We start from the raw sequence: 17,046 nt of genomic DNA, 5'->3' as shown, positions 1-17,046 counted from the left end.
AGCATGGGTGCCCAGCGTTGCCCGGGTGTTTGGAGGTGTATGCTGAGCAACAAAAAAAAACAAAAAAAGCGGTCAATTTTTTTTAACTTTGACCCCTATTATGACCCCTTAGCATTTATTGTTTTGGGCTCAAATCAAGTTATTTAGTTAGATCCATTTCTAAACCTATATCTAAAATTTCAAGTGCTTAGATCCAAAATTGTCGGAGGAGTTCGGTAGAGTTCTCAAAAGTGAAATCGTTGAACTTTGACCCCTTAACAGCCAAATTTCTGATCGAAAACGGATCACATAGATTTTTTCCCAAATCTGTATATCCAATTTCTAGTCTGTAGACTTAAAATTGACAAAGTTATTGCGTAGGGAAATGTACACAGACAGACACACACAGACAGGTTCACTTTTATAGATATATAGATATATGCATCCAATATATATATAGATATATGCAATCCAGAATAAGAGATAAAAGTTGCTTCCTTTATTTCATTAAAATATTTATTTCATAATATATCATCTTTTTGGGGGGTTAATTAATGTTGAAATACAATAGGAACTACTTTGTTTTCTTTTTTGTATTTAATGCTCAGAAAAAATCACTATTGTAAGACGGGAATGTTGCGTTCATGCCTTTCTCAAATGTTATCATTGCTTAAGTGAATCCAACAGATCTGATAGAATATGAATTCAGCTTAGTCGATTCCATAGTCCATGTCGGCATCCATTATATCATTTACACATTTCCACCAGAAAAAGGAGTATAAAACCTCATGTTGAATCTACTTAATGCCCATGCAAGTTGTGACATCCTTTTTCTTTGATCTCATGCCTAATTCTGACATGACATCGCTATTTTGATAATGCTCTGTCACCTTTTTTTTTGTTTTAAATAAATATTCTTATATCCACGAGAATGTGCAGGATTACTTTACGTAAAATAATGCCGGAATAATGTTGCCCGTTTTTGCTTATGCCTAAATCCATCTCTGACCTAAACTATATATAGTTTTTATGGGGCTCATGCTAAATTCTTGTATCAGAATAAGTAGTTTGAAAGTTTTAGACTGTCAAACACCTCTTCTTTTTTTAAACTAGAAGATGTACCCGGCGTTGTCCGGTATTAAACGTAACATTAAATTCCTTTAAAAAAAAAATAAAGTAAAAAAAAAATAACGGAAAGAAACCGAGACATGTCTATACGAGTTTTATTTTTTTTTCCAAACAGTTCATTTCTTGTAAATAAAAAAAAAATACTCGAGCTGAGATCAAGACCAAAATTCAAAGACAGTTAGTTAAGTACGATAATCATTAGACCAGCTTTCTAGGATCTTCAAAAAGTGTTTTCAAATTTTGTGAAAGAGTTGACAAACAGATAAAAATCCGATGACCCCCACGTACCAATTTTTTAATTTTGACCAGTTAGTAGTCGTTTTTTTTTTTTTCAGATGAAAACCGATTGAAAAGTTTTCCGCATGTCTGAATACTATATATCAAATTTTAAGTCTGTAGATGAAGAATTCGTTGAGTATATAGGTTGAGAAGTGTTTTTACACAGACATTCTAACTTTTATAAATCTGGTTGAGTTTATTTATTTTATGGGATATCAATCCTCTTGGCGCCATTTAATGTTCAAACAGGTCAGTTGGGTCGCCAGTGACGATATTTTTATTACTTAAATAAAGTGTAATTAGCTTAATTGATTCCCTAACTAAATATGTTATTACAAAATCCTAATTCTCACATCTTTCTTTGTTTAAATTCATTCAAAAATTCTTTTTTCATTTCATAACATTTCTTTCATTGAAAAAATGCTCTTACATAACATGACTAATCTCATTAAATCAGATATCCAGGGTTAGTGGAAAACTCGGGTGTGTGGGAATGGACAAAAGTTCTACCTCCATTTCCTTAATTGGTTAGCCAATCAGAAATAATCTGTCAAGCTTCTAAGCTGACAAGACTTAAAAGTTTTATTACTCTAAAAAAACCCAACTATTCTGCACCCTTCAGATTCACCTCTGATCGTTCAAAGTTTATAAATTAAACGACTTTTTCCAAAATTATTATGTTTGGATAATTTAACCAAAACTACCGAGTGTATTACAGGTATAGTCTAGCACTCTGGGCTTCCAGAATGTTATCAACACAAATAAAAGTTTACAATTTTAAATAATTGAAATAACAATTGTAAACTATTTCCAGACGTGCATTGGTCACTCATGTATTATATCATTTGCATAATTAATTTACGTGAATTTTAATTAAGCCAATTAATATAGCTTGTCAACCTTTGACATGGATCATCTATAATATAAATCTCACCTGTCTGTTTAAATGTATGTATGTATGTATGTATGTATGCCTAAAACTTTCGACAGAGGCGACGGATTTTCACGAAATTGGTATCATTTTGAAGTTCGACCCTTCGGACGACAAATATCGAAAAATTGGCTAAAAACATTAATACCTTCACCCTCAACTGGGCAGTTTTCTACAGGGAGAGTCGTTTTTTTTGGCGTGGCCATTTTTTTGCAAGTCATTGTATGAGTTGGAATGACTTTACTTAATTTTGACATTTTTAATCATGACGTCATAAAAGCTAATCCAAAACTCATTTCATTTGTTTCGTGGCATATCAACACTTTGGGGTTTTTTGATGCTGAAGGCACAATGAAAATCTTGTCTACTCTTTCTGAATTATTGAATATACAATGACTCCATTCTGTCTCAGGATACAATGGATACCCCCTGTAATTGTGAGGCAAGGGTTGCACAATACACAACCACCCCTCTCCTGAATCGGCACTGTTTGAGGTCAGTGACAAGAAGAAGGGCTAAACGACTGGAAACAATGCTAAGATAAGCGGAGAGCACATACAGCACCTGGAATTCCCAAATGGTCACCCATTCAACATTGCTTAACTTCAGTGATCTAACGGAAACCAGTATATTAATGTGAATTATATGGTATTGAATACAGAATTGCAGTAAAAGACCCATAGCATACCAGTACGTTTTTTTTTTCTCTTGAAAAAGAACTGACTGAAAAGGATTCATTGTGTATGATTAATTGAAGACAAGTGGCTATGTATTATGTATTATGTATAACCGGAATAAAATTCCTGGTTTACTAATTAACCGATTGTATTGGTGCACAAATAATGAAAATAAACCTGAAAGGATTTATAGTCAGCATAGCCAATTCCATAAGCCGTACTCGTATCCATTAGGCCAATCCCCACCTCACCTGGTCTCACAAGACTCGAGAATGCATGCTTTTAAGTGATTTAATAGCAAAATGAACACCAAATCTTTCTGGTACTGCATTTCTGTTTATTCAGCACTTGAAAATCGGTATAAAAGCTAATCTGAAATCTTCTTCAGACTATGGTGGCTTACGAGGCCCTAAGCTGTAGATTGTGAAGCTTATGTCTAAATCTAGCACAGGATTATATAGAGACAGTATAAAGAGGATAGTTCTTATATCTTACAAGATGGAGCATCAGACCCGATTCGGATTGGATGGTGGGGAAGGCCAACATTCTTAGATCAATTTTGACATATAAACGTGAAGTACACTCACAGGTAAGGACTGCACGCAACATTGCTCAAATGAAAAAAAAAAAAAAAACGACAAAAAACAATATAAGTAAATTCATCTCAATATTAATATTAAAATGATCATGAGACTTCATTTAAATCTATTAAATAAAAACTTATCCAATACTATTTTTCCGTCTGTCTGTCTGTCTGTCTGTCTGTCTGTCTGTCTCTCTCTCTCTCTCTCTCTCTCTCTCTATATATATATATATATATATATATATATATATATATATATATATATATATATATAAAAATGACCTACTCTGTCTGAGGAACGGTCTCTACAAACTTCTGTCAATTTTTGGTCTAAGGGATTTGCACCTATGGAGCAAATTCGATTTGGTGTTTAGCTGGTAAAAATAGCTGTTAAGGGGGTCAAAATTAAAAAAAAAATTTAACTTGGCAGGCGATGTTAGCTTAGTGCTCATCTGTGCATGCACAAATATACATTTATACATAAAGTCGATTCATTTTTAACTATTTATCTGTCTGATGATAGCTCAAACAGTAATGATTAAGGCTGGAGCGCTAAATGCTTTGGTTTCGATTCTAACTGATGGCACCCAAATCATATGTATATATATATATATATATATATATATATATATATATATATATTTGCTTTTGAAATAACTACTATATATTGGATACAATATTATAATCAATAGAGATTTGGCTCTATAATAATAATAATCTGCATAATATGAAATCTGCATAAATTAAGATATCATATTTAAGCATATTTTACAACCGGGCAACGCCGAGTGGCCTACTTGTATATATACTCGTATATATATATATATATATATATAATGATGTATAATGGTGTTTTTTGATGGATGCTCGTATTTGCACAGATAGTACCATTATTAAATAAAATTATTAATTCATTTATGGGGCTGGGAACAAAATAAAATTTCAGATTTACATACAGTGCTTGATGTTTTCAAGGACTATATATGTTATGATAATTGAATTAAATGTGTTTTTTTCATCAGTCATGGCCACGTCACGTGTTGTAAAAGCATTTTTTAAATTATTTTCAACTGATTTGATTAATTTTTAATAAACAGTCCTTACCAATATTTCATTTTTTATTAGTCATAAAAGAAGTGGGAAAAGTTTTTATCCTCTTTCATAGATAAAATATTCTCTATTGAGTTCTCCCCTCCTTTTTTGATAAATGGCTAACCTCCATTTTACTCCAGAATATATTTGCCACTGTAATCCTTATTCTTTTATTTATTTATTTTTTACTTGGGAATCACCACTCATCAAGGCCCGAAGGCCACTCGAGGATATGGGTTAATGAATGTAAAGGTGATAGTGTTGTAATCATTAATGGTTTAAATTGGGTAGAATTTGATTATTTATGCAGACGGCTCAAGAACTTGTTTACATTGGATTTGAAGGCTAACATGTTGTATTCAGCCAGGAAGCAAGATAGCAGAATAGGGTTCTACATACGGGCAGTTCTGTGAAAGAAATTTTGTTCATAGGGTCTGCATTTAGATTAAGGCACAGATAGAGAGTGGGAGAAATCGTTTATAGTGGTTGTAACTAGTTGAGTGTTTTTTGTGAAATTTATAGATTGGAGTTCAGTCGAGCACTAAAAAAAGAAAAGATATCAATAAATATATTTACTAAGATAACATATTTTTAATACTAAAAACAAATTTTCAAAACAGTGAAAGAATAAAAATTTTATTTATTATCTTATACAAAAAAATTAATTGAGTATAATGCGAATTTTTTATCTGACACTGTTTGCTGCCGACTTCAAGTCGCCTATACTTCTGATTCACCACAAATCCTCCCCTAGGATATTACTATATGCAAACAAAGCACTGTATTTTTTTGTTTTAATCACGAAAACTCAGAGAATTACTCAAATTTAATGCTTTGTTTGGGGTGAAATAACAGAAAAATAAAAATTGTCATGTCGTACCTAAATAAAAATTTTCATATACCTAAATAAAAATTGTCATGTCGTACCTAAATAAAAACTGTCATGTCGTACCTAAATAAAAATTATCATGTCGTACCTAAATAAGAAAAATGGGTTTACCAGGGTCAAGGAGTTCAAAGGTATGTCGCACAGTTTACTTTTCTGAATGGACTGAAGTATTATTAATACAGCTAAAAAATAATTGCCAGTATTCATTGAAGGAAGTTGTAAATTGCTGTTGCCCCAGAAGAACAGAAAGTATACTTAGGGATCATTTGCTTTATTTATTGCCTTCTGGTAAGTGCTTCAAGTCCATCAGGTCGACAACAACAAACAAACATTCGAGTTCTGTGCCAAACTTTCACAAACAAAAGCACTCGTCTAGCTACAACCACTATCAACAATTCCTCCCACTCCCTATCTGTGCCGAAATCTAAATGCAAATTCATTGAACAAAGCATCTTTCCTAGAACTGCCCGCCTGTGGAACTCTGTTCTGCTGGCCTGCTTTCCATTTGACTACAATATAGTCATTTTCAAGTTCAATATAAACACGTTTTTGTTGAGCCGTTCGCTTAAATAATTAAATTATACCCAATTTCCACAACTAACTATTACTCAATGTCGATGCCTCCATTCAGTCTTGAAAGACAAAAGATACCTCCTATAGAGGCAGTTGCGCATGTAATGTAGGGACAGCTGTGTGTGTAACTTTGAGGCAAGGCTTGTGCAATCCCTAACCACACCTCTCCTTAATCGGCACTGTTTGAGTCCAGAGAAATCCAGGACGACTGAAAACAATGCCGAGATAGGCAGAGAGTATATACAACACCTAGAAATCCCAAATGGTCACCCATTTAGTACTGACCAGGTTCAACGTTGCTTAACTTCTGTGATCCAGTGGGAATCGGTGTGTCAAACATGATTATAACTATTACTACTACTAACGATTACTGCATTGTGGTCCCACTAATCAGCGTGCACTCATTAACTCTTATCCTCGATTGGCCTCTGAGCCTTGATAAGGGGTGACTCCCTTGAAAAAAAAAAAATTACTAAACGCTGATATATTTTTTTAAATTATTTGTAGTTTTATCACTATTTTCTTTAAATGTATTTTCGTATGGTTAAATCGTGTGACTTAAATTTCAATGTGAATGACACAGTGACAGAATAAATAATACACGTGATGGCACATTCTATCAAATACTTTCATCCTGGGACACTGGGTTGAACCTATTTAGTTAAGCTGCCAAGAGGAAGCTGGTACATTTTAAAGAATTAAAAAAAGATGAAATCATCTGCTTTTATTTTTCTTTATTCAAATATTCCATTACTCTTCTCTTTTATCTTTCAAACGTTGAGTCATTAAGAGGAGCTGAGAAAAGAATTTTCCCCTCCTTAACTGACCAGTTAACTGCATTATAGCATCTCTTTCTTTCTTTGAGTTCTCCTCGTCTTACTGGAATTCAGGACAATAATTCATCTAGTCTGGTGGAGTATCCAGCTTAGTGGTGTTACTATCAGAAACATCACTTAGAGAAGATGCTCCAATCCTCATATAAACCAATGCAGGGTAGCTGTATCCATCAGGTTTTATTTGTGTTTCAAATACTGTTATTTTAAATATTTAATCAAAGTTTACTTGTAGGGGGAAGTATTCTCATATCATGCTATCCTGAAAAGTCCCTGTACAGAGTGAGCTTAGACATTCGAGAACAGTATCTAGCAGGTATTCAAGTTCTCTCCACTAGGCATTCAGTGTGAGTGTATGTGTGTGCATTGAATGCTTCAAAACCTTAATAGCTTCACAGCTTAGTTTGATTCTGTACGTGATGTTGCCAAGCTAATCAAAAACCTTGATTCCAGTAAAGCAACTGGCCCTGATGGTATTCCAATTATAGTACTCAAAAAACTTCAACCTGAACTAGCGCCCATACTTACAAAACTGTTTAAACGTTGTCTTAAGGAGAATAGTTTCCCATCTCCCTGGAAAATCTCATCAGTATGCCCTGTATTTAAGAATTCAGGTGATCGCTCATCCCCCTCTCAGTACAGGCCAATAAGTCTCCTGTGCGTCATGAGTAAGTTGCTAGAATCTGTGTTAAATACAGAAGTAATCAAACATCTCAACAAAAATAACCTTCTTAGTGACACTCAATATGGTTTCCGTTCTGCTAGATCTACAGCAGATGTCCTTACAGTTATATCGCATAGGATTAGCAAATCTCTCGACGGTGGCAATCTTTCTAGGGCAATTGCTCTTGACATATCTAAAGCCTTTGATAGGGTATGGCATAAAGGTTTACTTCATAAGATCGCTAGCTATGGTATAGCTGGAAAAGTCTTCTCAATTATTAAATCATTTCTTTCTGATAGGTTCATAAGAGTAGTAGTTGAGGGGCAAAAATCAGAAGCTCACAGTATTAATGCCGGTGTCCCTCGGGGATCCATCCTGGGCCCAACTCTTTTCCTGATCTGCATTAATGATCTTCCAAATCATATCCTTACATCATTTGTAGACATTTATGCTGACGACACTACCATTTATGGTACCACATCTAAGACAGTAAACGAGCAAGTTCTCTCCAATTCTCTCTCCTCTGATCTTGAGCACGTAGTACAATGGGGAAAGGAGTGGCTGGTTACTTTTAATGCATCTAAAACCAAGCTTCTCTCTTTACATCATCAACATTCTAATCCACATTTGTCATCAATTGAAATGAATGGCTCTCGTCTTCAGGAGGCCTCAAGTTTTGACAAGCTTCTGGGCTTGACCATTACTCCTGATCTTAAATGGAACACGTATATCAAATCTGTTGCCAAGGCCGCTGGAAAAATGGTGGGATCTTTCTATCGATCCAGTAGATATCTCACTGCTGATGCTATTCTCTATCTATATAAGAGCCAGGTACGTCCAAGGATGGAATACTGTTGCCACATCTGGGCAGGAGCTGCTAGAAAGGACTTGTCCTGCCTTGATAGAGTTCAAAATAGACTTCGTAGCCTCGTAGGAGATGTCCTTTTCTCCTCCTTGCAACCTCTATCTCACAGAAGAGATGTTGCGAGTTTGTCTCTGATGTATCGTTATTTTCATGGAAAGTGTTCAACTGAGCTTCAATCTATGGTCCCCCCTCGCCAAACTTTCACAAGAAACACTCGTCTAGCTGTAAACACTATCAATAATTTCCCCCACTCTTTATCTGTGCCTAAACCTAAACGTAGATTCCATGAACAAAGCTTCTTTCTTAGAACTGCATGCCTGTGGAATTGTCTTCCGTTTTCCTGCTTTCCGGCTGACTACAATATGGTTGTGTTCAAGTCTAAAGTAAATAAGTTCTTGATGAGCCGTTCCATATAAGTTATTAAATTTACCAAATTTTCATTACTAATGATTACTATATTGACCAATTTCTACTGTACACTCTTTAACCCTTATCCTTGAGTGGCCTCTGGGCCTTGATAATGTGGTGATGCCTTTGTAAAAAAAAAAAAAAAAAAAAAAGTTCTGATTTTTTAAAAATGAGCGCTGATTGTATTACTTCTTGGATTGGAATATTGTTTTCTCTTTAAGTGTTATTTATGCAACGTTTGGGTCGATGTAACCTCGGACCTTCGTCAGGCATCTTGGAAAAGTTAGGAGAAAAGTTACAATATTTTTTCCTCTTTCTTTTCCAAAAATGAGAAAAGTTACCGTAATTTTTCTCATTTCTTTTCCAAGATGCCTTGACGAAGGTCGGAGGTTACATCGACCAAAACGTTGCACCAATAACACTCAAGATGAAAACAATAGTCCGATCAAAACGAGTAAAACATTAATAGCTTTGTTTCAATCATTAATTCTAATCTGACTACAGTGGATCGTTATCTTTATCATGTATAATGTAAACGGTCCATTGCTCTTTGCAGGTCACAGAAGTACTGCAGCCCTTCACATGCTGCATGGTGGATATCCGCCATGCAGCATGTGAAGGGCTGACAATATCTATCCATCCACAGGCTATATTGTCCAACAGCTTCTAAACAATTTCATTATATCCAATTTCACTTACAAGGCTCGAATTACTTCTTGAAATATGTTTTTCAAGGAATTTGCCACTGGAGAGAATAGAGAAAATTAACCACAACTGAGCATCCTATATCACTACAAAGCTACCATTCGTCCATGTTGTTGTATCTATTCGTCCATGTTGTTGCGTCTATTCGTCCATGTTACGTCTGGGCTGGTGCATCTGTAGCAACCCCCGCCCCCCCCAATGAACTATACTCTCTGGCGGATCAATGCTCCCCGGTAAGTTCTTCGGCCATAGACTGGCCAATCAACAGGCAGGACGCATTGATCCTACTGTCCCCAAAAAGAGTGCAGGGGACATCCAACAGTCAGCACAGAGCCGCGAGCGAAGACACACCTTCCTCTCCTCCTCACCCAGCACCGACAGTCCGACTTGGACCTGACTCAATAACTTCGAGCTCCACCACTATTATCCCGTTGAATAAATACTTGCAAATGTTTAATGTTAAAAGGAGTTTGTCGTTTTTATCGAGGGTTCTAAAAGATAAATAATTAGCTGGGGTACAACTACCCCACTAAACATCCCCCATTAATCTCTCACTCTTAGTCAGGGTCCAAAAAAACAATTTCCAATCCTATACGTCCCGCACTATCAACCAAGCTCTAAGCCCTGTCCCATCGCTACAATGTTGCACCCCTGTACTTGTTTTACAAGTATTTTAATGAAATGTGCTCAGTTGAACTTGTTACACTTGTACCTCCTTGAGGTACATACCCCCTGACAAATCCGTTTAGCAACAAAATTCCACCTCTTCAAGGTAGAAATCTGTAGATGACATAAAGCTTTCTACTCTAATAAACTATTCGCTCAGACTGCTACACTTTGGAATTCCCTCCCTGCTTCCTGCTTCCTTAACTGTACTGAGATGCAAAAATTTAAATATAATGTGAACCGGCATTGCTCTCATTTCGTTACAAAGCCCTTCGCACACATGTTCCCAAATAGTAACCTCTTCCATCCAAGTGACAAAAGTAAAAAAAAAAGAAAGAAGGTGCTTCTACAGAATTGGGACGAGATTTTGTAGTCGATAAATGGATTTTTCAAATAAAAAACAATTGCTTCAACTGACATTTTTGTCAATTCTAATAATTTACAATGGTAGCTTCCAAATTATGCAGTCGAAATTACCTGAATATTAACTGGATTATTAAACAAAACAACTTTAAACGTGTTAGCAGGTGAAAGTTTTCCGCCATCTTCTTTTAAACTAAAACGGAAAATTACATCCCTTTTTGAATTCTCATGTGTTTTACGATCGTTTTCATCAAATTCTATTTTTTTACACTTTTTTTAATAAATAATTTTCTATCTCATCGATTTTCGTAATTTTTGGATATAATCATCTTAAAAATACGAGGAATACGTAGATAACATTGTTTTCTTGTGAAATTCAGTTTTACGATTTCCAAGATTTCGTCCCAATAGTGTAGAAATACCAAAAAAAAAAAAAAAAAAAAAAAATGTTAACTGAATGATTAAATTGAAAATATTCTAACAGCACAATTTGCATAAGTGCGACTGCTATTTAATTTTATTGTTCATCACACAATGAAATAAATTAATGATAAATTCATTTTTTTGCTGGAGCAGACTTTGTGATTTCCGACAATAGATTTTAACCTGATTTTATAACCTGGGAGGAAACAGGGGATCCGGTACATTCGATGGAATTTTACGAGTGATGTCAGCTGCTTTTAACACATGACTGTTGCAATTGCCATCAGGTTACTATCGAACCTTATTTTTCTTTATCAATCAGCCCACTTCACATTCTAGTCCCCTAGCAATTGAAAAAAAGGCCTACCCTCCTCCACGCCGTCCTATGTAGGCTCACTCCCTTTACCAATATCAATTCTTTGTCAGACCACTGTGTCTTCTTTTTCCTTTTCTTGCGGAAAGCAATAAAAGCGTCGGCTAATTTTTGTCATTTTTGTTCTCTTCTTTTCTCTCTCTCTCTCTCTCTCTCTCTCTCTCTCTCTCTCTCTCTCTCTCTCTCTGTGACTTTTTTGAGGCAATGCTTATAGAAAATTCCAAGTATGACTCACAGAGATTGTTCGTCGGATTAAGTAGGGTGTGTATGTGCAAGGATGAAAGGAGAAGAAGGAATATGAACAGAGAAAATTATTAATAAAAAAATAAAATAAAAAGGAAGATAGAGAAAAAAAAGACGAAAAGAAAGATGAAGATAGATGAAAAACGAGAGAGAGAGAGAGAGAGAGAGAGAGAGAGAGAGAGAGAGAGAGAGAGAGAGAGAGAGGGGGACAAAGAGTATTAGAGAGAGATTGAAACTGTGGTCTAAAGATAAAAAGAGATTGACAGAAAGATAGGATTTATATTGATCATTTAAAAGGAGGAGATAGAGAGAAAGGAATACATTTAAAAAAAGAAAAGAAAAAGAGGAAACAGGAAAGAATGAATGAAATGAAGAGAAAGTTTTGGAAAAAAAGAAAAAGACAAAATGGTAGTAAAAGGAATAAAAGAAGAGATCGCAGGAGAATATAAAGACAGAAGAGAAACTGTTATGGAAAATTTATATATGTACACTATATATATATATATATATATATATATATATATATATATATATATATATATATATATATATATATATATATATATATATATATGAGAGAGGGAGAGAGGGAGGGAGAGAGAGACGCAAACGAGAAACAGTAAAAAGAAAACTGAACATAAAGAAATAACAGGAAGTGAGAAGGTAGAAGCAAAAAAAAAAAAAAAAAAAAAAAAAGACGGAAAGAGATAATATAAAGAAAAAAGATTGGGAGAAAATATAAAGAGAGAGAGAGAGAGAGAGAGAAGTGTAGGGAGAATATAAAAAGAGAGAAGGGTAGGGAGAATATAAAAAGAGAGAAGGGTAGGGAGAATATAATGAGAGAGAGGGGGGAGAGAATATATATATATAAATAGATAGATAGAGAGAGAGAAAGAGAGAGAGAGAGAGAGAGAGAGAGAGAGAGAGAGAATATAAAAGTGGGTGATGGAGAGGATATAAAAAAGTGAAGGAAAGAATATAAGAAGTGAGACAGAATGAATATAAAGAGAGAGGGGGAAGAAATATTAAAAAAAAAAAAGAGTGAAGGAAAGAATATAGGGAGAGGAAGTGATGAGAGTGATAAAAAATTGGTGAGATGCAAGCGAGGAAAGAGTAGACAAGAAAGTAAGTAATAAGAAGAGAGAAAGTATCATGAAAAAGAGAAAAACGAAGGGAGATAATCGAGAGAGAAAGTAAGAAGAGTAAAAAGAAAGAGTAAGTAGAAAAAAGAGTAAAAAAAAGGATTTAGAGAAAGTAAAGAAAAAAAACTTGGAAAAAAGGTCTTTTTTTCTTCTTCTTTTTTCCTCTTGTGTTTTTTGGAGAGGCAGAATTATGATTTATGGAATTTTGTGATAAGGGTTGTGGTTGGCTGGGTTGAGGCCTAGAATTGAGAGTTGAGTGGGAGGTCGGGAAGGAGGGGGTTGTTATTTTGTTTGTCTTTATTGTTGTTGCTGTTATCCGTTATTTCTTTGCCATTCTTGAATTATCTTACAAAGCCGACAACTACAATCGCTTGTATTGTCAGAAGCAAACAGCATGAACAACACTGTTAGTGCAAGCCTGTGGGTAATTCCTGGTAAGCAATCAAAAAGTGTGGGAATCTTTAGGGGGGGGGGTAGGTGTGTGTGTGTGGAAGGGGGGCACAATTTAAAACTGAACCCACAATTTCCCTGTAATTACGAGTAAAAAGAGCAACTTATGTTCAATGAATCATTCACAATGAACTAATTGCAATGGATATTGTATTTTGACATTAAATAACTCAAAATAGACAATCAAAGCTTTTTTTTTTAATTTCATTTTGGTATTAATAACAACTAAAAAAGTGTTGTCATGTCGTAAATGATACAAGATCATCATTTTATTGTGATTTGGCATTAAGTAACCTAAAATGATTTATGTATTCCAAACAAACAAGACAAGTTTATTATTGTGTTTTGACGTTAAATAACCCCAAACTTGTTTGTATGGCTTAAAACAAACATTTTATTGTGCTTTGACTAAAATGGTTACACCACAAACAAAAAAAAAAAAAAAAAAAAGAAAAAAAAACTTTCATTGTATTTTGACCTAAAATAATTCAAAAACGTCTGAGATACTGTAAAACACAAAGTTATTTAATAATGCTAATGATACAACACTTTATAACTGACACGAGGAAAAAACAGATATACATAAATCGAAGTCAATGGCAGAATCCTTAAAAAAATGACCGCTAGACTGTAGTGCAATGCGGCCGTAAATGGATGGTAACATTTAATGCTACCAAGACTAAGCTGCTTTCCTTTAACAATCACAAGAAGCTTCCCCACCCACTGATACCCATAACAAATAATACCCTATCGAAGGGTTCTTTTTTCAAACTCCTCGGTTTAACATTCACAAGTAATATGAGCTGAAACAAACATGTTTAAGAGATTGCAGAAGGTTGCTGCAAAGAAGGTAGTTTCCCTCTATCGAGCTAGAAGATAACTCACACCTGATAGTATCCTGTATCTTTACACAATCACCATTTGTCCATGCATGGAGTGATGTTGCCATATCTGGGCTGGTGCATCTGCCGCTAGTCTTTTCCTCTTTGACAAGGTCCAAAGAAGAGTCTCCAATCTAATAGATCCCACACTGTTAACTAAGCTCCAACCTCTGTCCCATCACTGCAGTGTTGCATCCCTATACCTGTTTTACAAGTACTTTAATGGAATTTGCTCTGATGAACTCGTAACACTTGTGCCCCCTCAACATAAACACATAACTCTGACAAACCTGCTTAGCAATAAAATCACACTCCTTCACTTTAGAGGTCCCTAAATGCTGGAAAGGCTTAATAGTTTCTTCCCTTGGACAACTAGACTTTGGAACGCCTTTCCAGCTATCTGCTTCCCTGATTGTACTGACATGCAGAAATTTAAATGTAACATAAACCAACATCTTGCTCATCTCTCCTAAACATGGTCCCAAACAGTAGCCCCTTATGTCCAAGTGGCAACGTGTCTTGTTTGGGGGTGAAGGTGATTAAAAGGTTTATATGACATAAAACATGGCGGCATATCTGTTTGCGTATTACACACCTATTTTTTTTTAATTAGTTTTGCTTTTTACGCACTTCTCTATGAAATAGTTCATGCATGACTTTCACCTCAACGATAGTCATCTAACATAAGAAAGGTCACATACATTTCAACTAAAATAAAACATTTTTATATTAAAAAAATTATTCTATACTAGCAGGACCTGTGGAAATTTCACAGCAGCATCTTTCATATGTAATGTATTGCTACTGGGCATTCTGTGGACGTGCAGCATGAATGGAGACCCCGCGATACTACTGTAGCCCTTTTGTTAAATCTGCAAAAGTATTTATCTAACTAATCTAGTTAATGTAGTGACAGAATATATCTAATTATTGCGGTTTATTTCCAATTTCCTTATAGGAGTCTGTGACATATTTCCATTGTATGGACACCCGGTGCGAAAGGAAATCCTACGATATCATTATACTATTTTTAGACAGAACAGATACTACACTTGGATCCTAGTCAGAAGACCAAGAAGATACATTTTAGTTTCACATACGGCTCAAAAGCGACAGCAGTTTTTATTTATTTTTTACATTGCATTTTCAGTGAACGGGAGATCCTATTTATAAAAAGGGGCAGGTGCTTAGGAACTCCTAGCACACCCTCTCTGCACGTCCCTGCCTGCATGAGAGAAAATTTATAATTGAATGGCAAGTGCTCGTCTGAGCTCCAATCCCTGTCCCCCCTTACCAATCTTTCATGAAAAATACCCGTCTAGCTGAAACCACTGCCAAAAACTCTTCATCTGTGGCAAAACCAAAACGTAGATTCCATGAACTAAGCTTCTTTCTTAAAAGTGCACGCCTGTGGAACTCTGTTCCGTTTGCCTGTTTCCCACCTGACTACAACCTGGATGTCTTCAAGTCCAACATAAACAAATTCCTGATGAACCGGCCCCTTAAGTAAGACACTGTATCAAATCTCAACACTAACGTACTGTACACACAATAACCCTTATCCCCGAGTGGCTTCCTTGTAAAAAAAAAAAAAAAAAAAAAAAATGAAAAATCCCCAATCACACTTCTTAACCTAGATTAGTTAACTAGGGCTTAGACAACAGCATATTCTTTTAATTGTTTTGACTCTCGAGTGTGTATCTGTTGATATCGTATATGCTTTTATACAGAGTGATGTGGTTCTCGGTTGATTAACTGTGTATAATTCTGTCAAATATATACTCGAGAGTCAAAATAATGATAAGAATATTCTGTTGTCATAGTCCTAGTTATAACATACTACGGGCATTAAACTAACGTATCTATATGCTAATTTAATATTCGTGTATGTTATTACGTTCTATCCTCCTTTTTAATGGATAGGATACCCTGATCAAATAATTTTGTATCTGGAAACCGTGACACACGTACGTATGCACTTTAAAGATACTACAATATTAATATATAGATTCTAATTAGATGACAAATAATTATGCATTGGGATAATGTGCTACTTATAGTTTCATAACTTTTACTGTTTATTCCAACAAATTGTTTACTCATTAAAATTCATTTAAAAAAATTTATTCTCAACTCTTAATTATATGGGTCAAGAGGTTAAGTATGCCTCAGCAAAGCAAGGGGCAAAGTCTCAGTGGAGTATGGATTCTCAACTCGTTATTAATGAGCACATTAAAATATGTGGCTGCAGGGAAAGGTTTTGAATTATCCCACTGATTCGTTTTGAGCTTGTTAAATTAGAAATGGGACCTACGGTTATGCATAAAAAGGTTGGAATTCTCTACCCCCAACTCTGTGTTTCAATGCAATCTCAAATTTTGAGATATAGGTCAAGATGCATTATTGACTTTCTTCTGTATTGGATACCCTGCATTCAGTGACGCGCAGAGAAATTTTTCAGGGGAAGTGCTCAAGCGAAAAAAGAAAAAAAAAACAGGCCTATAATACATTCCTCTGAAAAGGGCACTTTTAAAACAGGAGTAAAAGGGGCAGGTACTTAGGAACTCCCTGCCTGCATGAGAGAAAATTTATAATTGAATGGCAAGTGCTCGTCTAAGCTCCAATCCCTGCCCCCCCTCGCCAATCTTTCACGAAAAACACCCGTCTAGCTGAAACCACTGTCAAAAATTTTCCCCACTCCTCATCTGTGCCAAAATCAAAACGTAGATTCCATGAACAAAGCTTCTTTCTTAGAAGTGCACGCCTGTGGAACTCTGTTCCATTTGCCTGTTTCCCACCTGACTACAACTTGGATGTCTTCAAGTCCAACATAAACAAATTCCTGATGAACTAGCCCCTTAAGTAAGACACTTTATCAAATCTCAACACTAACGTACTG

General features: G+C 35.3%; 1 protein-coding gene across 3 annotated transcripts in view; it reads left to right on the top strand.

Annotated features, from left to right (window-relative positions):
• Positions 1 to 17,046, top strand: part of LOC145241986 (protocadherin gamma-C3-like) — a 317,626-nt gene that overhangs the window by 152,060 nt on the left and 148,520 nt on the right. Inside the window, exon 1 of one of the 3 annotated variants that reach the window (XM_080104860.1) lies at positions 3,460 to 3,583. The exons of the other annotated variants lie outside the window; for them this stretch is intronic. The gene's annotated coding sequence lies outside the window, so the exon portion shown is untranslated. Of the gene's footprint in view, positions 1 to 3,459; positions 3,584 to 17,046 lie in introns of those variants that run through there. 3 annotated transcript variants of the gene reach the window in all.

Source organism: Euprymna scolopes, chromosome 21 (genome assembly GCF_053919585.1).
Source record: "Euprymna scolopes isolate OS-2025 chromosome 21, ASM5391958v1, whole genome shotgun sequence".
Taxonomy (NCBI): domain Eukaryota; kingdom Metazoa; phylum Mollusca; class Cephalopoda; order Sepiida; family Sepiolidae; genus Euprymna; species Euprymna scolopes.
This window is presented reverse-complemented; position numbering and strand designations above follow the sequence as displayed.